Source organism: Gavialis gangeticus, unplaced genomic scaffold (genome assembly GCF_001723915.1).
Source record: "Gavialis gangeticus isolate Ggan-Ray unplaced genomic scaffold, GavGan_comp1, whole genome shotgun sequence".
Lineage (NCBI taxonomy): Eukaryota > Metazoa > Chordata > Crocodylia > Gavialidae > Gavialis > Gavialis gangeticus.
In genome coordinates, this window is record NW_017729008.1 from 20,427,537 (window position 1) to 20,436,957 (window position 9,421).

Sequence of the window (9,421 nt, forward strand, 5' to 3'; positions counted from 1 at the left end):
CATGTGGCTCGGCTGAGCCATGACCCCTGCTCCTGGGCCTGGCCAAGTGAGTGGGATGATACCTCTCTGCGCCCCCTGCCGCCGGATGAGTGGGGCCCTGGCTAGGCAGGCTGGGTGAGGGTTGGAGCGCGGGCAGCTTGTCTAGGCATGCAGGGGGACTCCCGCCACTACACATGCCCCCTGATCTGTGTGTGGGGTGAGGCAGCTGCCACTATGGGCTGGGCTTTGCATCTGGAGCCTCAATGGAGCTGGCTTGGGAGTAGCCTGATGCCATGTGTGTCCCACGACTGGGCAGACAGAGGATGAGATGCAGCCCAGTGGCAGGAGTCATGTGGTGTCAAGCTGCTCCTGGGCCAGCTGCAGCTGGGCTCGGGCGCAAGGCACAAGTCCACAAGTGCAGCCACCTCTGCCACACACAGATAATGGGGCATGTGCCCCCCAGACCAAATGCTGGGCAACATGGGTAGCTGCAGCAGTGGTGAGAGAGGGAGTATGGGTGGAGTAGGGGCAGGCCTTGCATGGGCAGGTCATGGGTGGGGGGCCACACAGTCCAGGAGGGCACAGGGAGCACATGCCCCCAGATCTGCATGCCGGCTGGGCTGGCTGCCTCTGTGGGCTGGAGCCAGAGCAGTGGCCGAGGCCAAGGCCCGTTTGTGCCACGGGCCCTGTCTGCACCATACACTGGACAAAAGACAGCACTATCAAGCACCACCACTGTCCCACTGCTGCTTTATTGCTCTGAGCTGCTGGTCCTGAGCTGGGGCAGCCTGTGTCAGCCATGCAGTGCTGGGGACTCAAGCAGGGAAGCTGCCTGGAATTGACAGCCTGGGCTGTGAGGTGGTGTTCCCAGGCAGCTGCCCTGCTCCAGTCCCACCACCATCCCCAGTGCTGTGCAGCTGACACAGGCCACCCCCAGAGCAATAAAGCAGTGGTGGGACAGTGGCAGTGCTTGCCAGTGGTGGTGTCTTTTGTCTGGCAGGCAGTGTAGTTGGGGCCTGCAGCACAAACAGGCCTGTGGTACAGCTCAGGCAAGCCCCCCGGGAAGAGCCTGGAACTTCCCTGGCCCCAGCCCGGAGCAGCAGCCAGACCAGCTGGTGTGCAGATCCGAGGGCATGTGACCCCCTTGACTGCGTGCTCCTCCTCCCAGACCCTGCAGATGAGCCACTTGTGGCTCTGGTGCCCTGCCCTATGTATGGTAGATCTTGGGTTGCTTTTTAATTAAAAAAGTGATCTCCAACCTAAAATGGTTGGAGACCACTGGTCTACTACCACTGGTTCTATTATGTGGCAGAGAATAATTCCCTCTTCTACAGGAAGTATAGGGTAAAATGCTATAATCTGTTTTGCAGTTGGTTAAACTACCGGACAACGAGCTCCCCTGGGTCTCAAATCCAGGAATTATTGGCCTCCTTCCACACAGAACCTCACAGAAGGAGAAGACAACCTGGCAACTCCACAGCACACACCCTTTCCCCCACAATTAGCTTCCCAAACTTGGGATGTATAATTTTTGGTATGGAAAATCTTTTCTTCACTGTAAAAGAAGCAAGCCTGGAGATACTGTGCATGCCATGCAGCTTCCACGAAGCTTGCCATTAGGGCAGAGTCCTGTGTTAATCCTCTCACAGCCATATATGAGCACTTTTGCTTACGCCTGAAGCAGCAAGTGAGCTGCTAGTAGTGTCTTGATGAAGCTTGTGATCTGGACTAGGGATGTAATTACCTAGTAATTAAATAGCCATTTAAACTCCCCTAATGTTATTGGATAAACAGTTCACCAGTAACATGTGTCTAACAGGGACTGGCCTTCACATGTAATCACTTGTTCTCTGGGCAGCAGCAGTGAGCTGGGAAAGCCCCTTGCCCGCTGTTACCACTGGCACATGGCTGATCAGGGCTGTAAGTGGCTACATTGGGGTCCATGGAGCTCTGACTTGGCTTGTTGCCAGTGATGGGTACGTGCACACCTTGGGGCAGATGGCAGGAAAGGGCCAGGGCTACATTGCCACAAGAAGGATCAGGCCTCATGGCTCCCCTGGCACTTCCTTGCCATACTAGGTCCCCCACTCTCTCTCCCCTCTCCTCATTCCTCCCTTCCCCCTCCCTGCCCTGCTAACTTCAAGGGCACCATGCCACTTCCCTTCCCCCTGCTCTGCTGGACTGCTTGCTTCCCACCCTGCGCTAAACAATAACTAGTAAGATATTACCGGTTAGCAATATGTGAATGTTTAAATGTTTAACTGTTCACATCCCTAATGTGAATGCAACATTATTTACAGAACTAATTACAGTATAAAAGTAACAGTCTTGCTATTGCTTTGCAAGGGTCTGGGCCTAATCTTGTACGACACAGGTACGTCATCTTGGAAGCGTAAAATGTTCAGGAAGTATGGCATCCCAGGAGATAGTCAGGGGGAGGCAGCTGGAACCGAGAACTTCCTAGTGCCACACTGTCTAGACACTCTATTTCCAGGAAGACTTACTCCTTGTCCCACTGTTGGCCATAACACTGGGTTGTTTCCCACTTACATTCTGCTTTCTACAAAAAAAAAAGTTGCAAGGGAAAATGGTAATTTAATTGCACTGTTTCTCCTAGAAACATGAGGCAAATGGCAGGACAGGTTTGGTTCATGACTGTTCATAAAATTCAGGTGGCTGGCTGGATACTCAAGGTAACAGACGTGCTATCATAATTACATATGGTATCTTACACATTCCATGCCATATATAGCAATCTATACTTTCTCTGGGAGATTTCCACTTCTTCTCCCATAGTTATTAGGCATCTGAATGGCACCACAATGCTACAGATTCCCCCATTTGGCAGAAGTGTTTTGTTCATGATTTGATTGGGTCTCAGGGTACATACAATTAGTAAATATTGCTTTAAGTAGCATTTAATTGCATAAGAAATTACTGTTTCAGGTAAGTGGCCTTAGGAAGATATCATGCTATGCAGGGGATATATTATTGGAGTCCCAGTTTTTAGGACTCTGGATAAATGGTTGCTGGCACACACAAGGACTGGACTTAATGACCTGGGAGGCCTTTTCCAGTACATTAGTCCTAAATTCTAATCAGTTCTGAGGTCACAACCTCCTGTCATGTATAAACCCTCCATCTGTGTTCATGAATTATAAGAGTAGGGTGGCTACTGGTGATTGTGCAACATCAAAGAACACTATTCATCCTCTGACCAAGGACCATGAGATGATCCTAATCTGTTAATCTTCCTGTGATACTGAACAGCTCATACCATTTCAGAGGACAAAAAGCAGAAGACTGACATGCTTATATTGAGTTGAGAGGGCTCCCCATGAGGGACTATTGTAAGAAGAAAAGTCTTCCTAGGTCCTTGTTGCAGAGCATCTTGGTGTTACAGGCAACTGTGGCCAATCAACCACAGTGGACAAAGACAAGATTATATTCAGGTCTGATCCCAAATTAAGTACTTGGATACAATGGTGATGAGTCCAGTATGAAAACCTATAAATAAAAAAAATAAAACATACTTTGAAGTGTCTCTTCAAAGCAAGCGAGTGTTTGTATCATTTTCTGTCTGTCAAACTATTCCTTTATGCTTTATCATCACCATAGTATCTAAGTGCCTATTATTAGGAGGAGAACATCAATGAAAATCTGAGATACATCCAGTGATGTACATAATGCCTCAGTGAGTAGGTGGGTTTTTATGTTACAATTTCATGGGAAAAAAGTTTAAGTGTTCTTGCCTGATATACTTTTTTATCTTTCTTGATCATAAATATTCAAAATTGATATATACCAATTTAAGAGTAATTTCTGTTCATAGATTTTATGCACCAAATATGCGTGGAAACAGATGACAGTATTAAATAGTCAAAACTAACTTTATGTTGGTCTTTTCTGGCAGAATTCCTCAATTTAGCTAGCCAGATAATGAATCACAATCTGGAAAGTCACTGAATAAAAAGTAGAAGATGAAGGTGAATTATTCCTATGAATTCTTTCCTTGACACATGAAGTGCAGGTGGTATTGGATTAAAAGGCACTTTTTAATGGTTTAAAAATCACTAATAAGTCAATTTGTCCACCTTTATAGACATCAAAATATTGCTATGCTGGGCCTATAGATGATCAACATCCTATGACCAATTTTGCCTTCTTAGGGAATATTTACTGAAGCATTTTTTAAAAAATGAAAAAGAGTTGCATAATGCAGAACTTGAAATAGGGCAGAATAGGATGCTTAGAGAAGAAGCTTAAGCAAATAAGTAGAGCAAAGAAAGGTGGATTTGCTCAATATTTGTGCAGGAGCATTTCTATAAATTAACCCCAAGGCCAGCATCTCATACTTTACTTGACAGTTTATCAGCCCTCAAAATGAATGCAGGCAATTTAGATGAAGGATGAAGGCAGTGGCTTCAAAGCTATGCTAGGCAGCTCGGAAATATTCCTTGAGCTTAAGCTCTTAGTTTTCTAAAGGTTAATGGCCCCCAATCATCCCTTCCACTTGCTTTTATTAGTGTAAAATCAGTCTGTAGGTCTATTCAGTGTGCTGCACAAGGAAGTCAAACAGCATTAAACATAGTTGTTTTCATTCAAGTTTTCTTCTTCTGTGTGACTAAGGAAGAATTTATGTGGACATTATGACCCCCCTCCACATCCCCCCCCCACATAAATCCAGAACAGCGTTTACTACCAACCCATTTGTTAGACATTGTCAATATTTAAACAATATTAAATTTAAAAAGTCTTTTAGAACCTGCAGCAAATACTAAAATACATTAATACCCTGCGAACTAAACTCTACATGGACCATTTGATATAATCAGTTAAAAATAGCTGAAAAAAATTGCAGGTATTATGTCTCTCTCAGATTCTCTCTGCATATGTCATAGTTTTTCAAATTCGGCACCAAATTTATTTTTTTCACTAATGATCTGTTATTCAGGTAAAGAGTTTTACCTGAATTTACTGATTTTAATGTAAATCTTCCTAGGAATAACAGCTCACAAATGTAACTTCTTCAAAATCAGTTCATATTTGAGAGACTGATTTTGATACCTTTATGAATTCATGGATAGTTCCATGAGGTCAGTTAAAGAGCATTCAGTGTACCCAGAGGAAGGTAATAACATATACCCCGAAGGTGTTTTTATTTCCTCTTTCTGCAAGAAAAACTATCACAAAGAAAGCAAGCTGAGAAAGCAGAGGGTCAAGAAAAGAATGGGTAACACCAAATGCCTTTGGAAGATGTGCCTTTTGGTGGATATATAAAATGATAGTTTCAACAATTTAAGGTAATTAATAATATCCTGACTTTTCCATTCAAATCCTGCCAACAGTGGGAGAGTAACAGCACTGTTACTCTGCATAAATTCATCACTAATAACTATCTATCTAACTTCTGCCTCCAGTTTAAATGTTATTCTCCATTACCTGTTCCAAATAGTGATAAAATAGTTCTGTCTTCTGACACTGCTCTGACTTGACTGAGATACTCTGTGAAAAGATTCTTGGATATGCAGCAGCGGTCCTTTCGTTTAAAAGTTATATTATAAAATGTGAAGTACCTTTATGGTAGGAGTCACCAAATGGCACTATTATATACAGTCTATTGCACATAGTTTTACCAGTTATTATATTTTGAAGAAAAGCATAGATTGTTGCTAGCTTCATAATAATTCTTCTTGAGAAAGATGATGCAAATACTGAGGGAATTTGTTCTCTGGTTCTCTGTTTTCATCTCAATAGCCAGAGTCAATTCTTGAAGCAGGGTTAAATTTTGGGAAATAGACACTGGCTGAGTTTATGAAAGCAAAGATTATTTCATGAGGTTTGTATGGGAGGAGAGCATGGCATGTGTGTGTGTTGGGAAGGGGGGTGAAGGGGTAGATCGATACATTAGATAGATGTGTAAATAAACAATTTGAACTAAGATTATACCCAGATGCACAACTGATTTTTCCTTCAGGAAAATCACATGCAAGACACAAGGCTTTTACTACCTTCTGGCAGAAAGACAGTAGTAGTGTTATTAATGTCATGGTAACCTCTTTGAACTTAGCACTGCTCCACACAGCTTCTATACAAAAATACTGCAAGGTAATAACTGTGGTTGTGCTAGAGCTGCAGTAAAACTTTATTCAGAATTTTATTTGGCTGGAAAAGTTAATGGAGCTTTTCAAATGTACAAATATACTAATATACAATATTATAGTGTTTAAGTTTGTGGTTAATAAACATATATAGATTTAAGCAAATAGTATTAAAACCTGCTGATAGGTTACTAGATGTACTAAAAACAATTCTGAAATGTAATTGTTTAAGAATATTCATCTTCATTTTTCACAGCTAAAAACTTTTATTTATGTGTGCTCAAATGCCTAATCAGACAGAAAAGATTGACATACTCTCATCCAAATAACAGGTCTACAACTTGTAAGTACTGAAACTAGTTCAATTATCATCTAATGTTGATCTGTGTAATATTTTTAGATGTGATTTTTTTCCCCATTTTATGAGATTTTATACCCCAAATAAATTACAGTAGTCTCATAATAGATAAAAAAGGCTATTGCCCAAGGGTACTTTTTGACTTCTTTTTGTAAAGATATTTTATGTAAAGTAAAGAACATTATGATAGTTCTACCTTCCTTATGAATGAGAAGGAAAATATCGAAGTAATACAGAATAGATAAAACGATGTACTTACTGTCTTCACACAGGATAAACAACATTCAAAGAGATTAATCCACATGAATATGTGATAAGTGAAAAAGGTGCTTTAGCTTTTCTGACTTGTATTATAAATATAAAACAAATGTGCAATATTTTGGCAATAGTAGAATAGCTTTTATATTCTAATTTCTGCAGAAACTGCTATTTCTTATAGCCAAAAGGAAGTATTGTGTTGAGCCGGTAAGATTTTTATAATCTTCTCAACCAATTTTCTGCCCAAGTAATGTATGTACAGGATTACATCTCTCAAACATCCCTTTCATACTTCAGGCATTCATGGCAGATCTAGGACTTTGTAAAGGGCAAGTGAGGGAGCAGCAATCAATGCTGCAGGAGTGGTTGGATTCCTGCCCCCAGTTTCTCTTCCTCCTCTGTTCGAGACAAGTCAGACCACACCATGGGAGCAGCAGCCGGGGACTTTTTTAAAGTTCTCAAATCAGGTAAGAACTTCCTCCCCTCCAGAAACCGGTGATAATCACACTGTAGGTAAACTTAACTCTTAATGGAGTGTTAACCTTTAGTACCCCATTGGAATAGCAGAACTGGGCAAAAATCTCAGCCTTGATGAAATGAGATGATTCAAGACTCCAGATGGACCAGAGTTAAAAATCTGATCAGGCAAAAAAAAAGTTAGCTATTAGTTTATGGGTGAATCTACTTTAAAATGTACTATGTATTTTTATAATAAAAATTAGTTTAAGGTTTTATAATTTTCAATATTCCTCACAGAATACTGTGATCTGTCTTGTTTCACAGACAGGGCATAGAACACACTTCAAACTTTGAGCACTTCAGCAAAAGTAAATATAGTCACAAAAATGTGATTGTCATATGCTCATCTGGTATTTACAAGCAAAAAAGATGACCGTGTGGCTAAAATATTACTGTAGATTTGGAATCAGGGAATCCATATTCAACTCCATACACTACTCTCAGATACTACAGTGACAACCACATTATCAGAACATATATAGCAGAGAATATGTCACTGAACATCCCTACACCTCAACTGCTTCTTTGAAAATGGAGCCCTTTTTTGGTTGGGTCTTAGTCTATTTTAACTGTGGCTCTCCAAGATTGGGACTGTTTTCTGTATATGCACAACACAATGAGAACCCAATCTTTGCTGAGATCTTTAGTTGCAAATAGCTGTTAATATTTATATTAGTGAATGTATATACAATAATTAACCAATGAAACTCCTCTTGGTATGAAGATACCTGGATCTTAAAGAACAATTATCATAACTTAGCCTGACATTTTCAGTAACACAGGTCATAGAATGTCACACAATAAATCCTGCCTCAAGCCTACAGGCTTCTGGTTGAGCTAAAAGTGTATCTTTTAAAAAAAAAATCTGATTCAGAGTACAAGTGATAAACAATTCATCAGATCGTGTAGACAGCTCTTCCAATAAGTTAGTATCCCCACTACTAAAATATGGCACCTTGCGTCTCTTTTCCACTTCTGGTTATTGCATATTGTTATGTCTCTTCTAGTAAAGTAAGGAGATTTTCCTATCAGAAATCCTTTATCCAGTACTTAGACACAATAGTCAAGTCACCTCTTAGGTTTCTGTTTGCAAAGCTAAATGGATTATTTTATTCTCTCATTATAGGTTTTGCGGACCTCAACTCATTCTTCAGCCATTTTCCGATTATTTTCAAAATACCTAAGTTTTACAGAAAAGAGCAAGTTCAGGTTTTACTTTGATCATGCAACAATTTCTCTTTTACTCTAGTGATAATCAAAGACTATATTTTCTAGATACCTCTTATTGTTTGCAGTTGCGAACTAACACAATTTTGGAAAACAGCAATAGGTCTGTTAGCGTACTGGTTTTCCAACTAAGAACACTTGAAAGGCACTGATGATATGTATTTTCCAATGAACGACCAGTCTCAGAAAAGTTGTTTTTCAATTTTTCATTCAAATGCCAGAAGATTAAAATCTAGCACAGATTTACGCATATGATGAACCATCCGTGTGCAGCAAGTTGAACTGATTTTAATACAGACACTCATTCATAATCTCAAGCAAATACAGAAGTTTGTCAAGACTGGAGTGTAATAAAAGTCATTGCAATTTACAGAAGAAGAAAATTCAAAACACAATTCCAGTTTCATTGTGCTGCACTGTACCATTTATATATATTTGCCTTCAAGCTTATCTTGGAGTCATATAGCATTGGAAATTCAAAATAAAGATTTTCAGTTAGTTTCTACTGTATGAGAAAGGAAACGGAGATAACATAACTAACCCCTGGTTCATTGCATGTAATATATAACTTGTGGCTATCTCAGATTACAGAAGTTATTGATCTGCTGGAAGTTCCTGTGTTGTTTCTTAGAATTCTTGAATTTCTATAAAATAGAGTATGGAACAAAACATTAGCAAGTGGCCTTATATTGGGGTGAGCAAAATATGTTCTGTGGGCTGGATCTGGCCCATCAGTTGATTGTATCTAGCCCATGGCTGCCCCAGCAGGGCTCTGCATGGGTCCAAGCCCTGCTTGCTCCTGCCCGAGGCAGCCCGCACTAGGCTCCCACCCTCACCCACCCCATTCCCATCGACAGTGCCACCCCAGCCCCAGCCCTGGCCTCTTTGTGCAGCTTCCTGGCAGGGCTGCTCTCACTGCTGCTGCAGCCTCCTGGGTACTACTTGGCTCGCCCCACCTCCAGCTGCTCCTCCTTTTCCT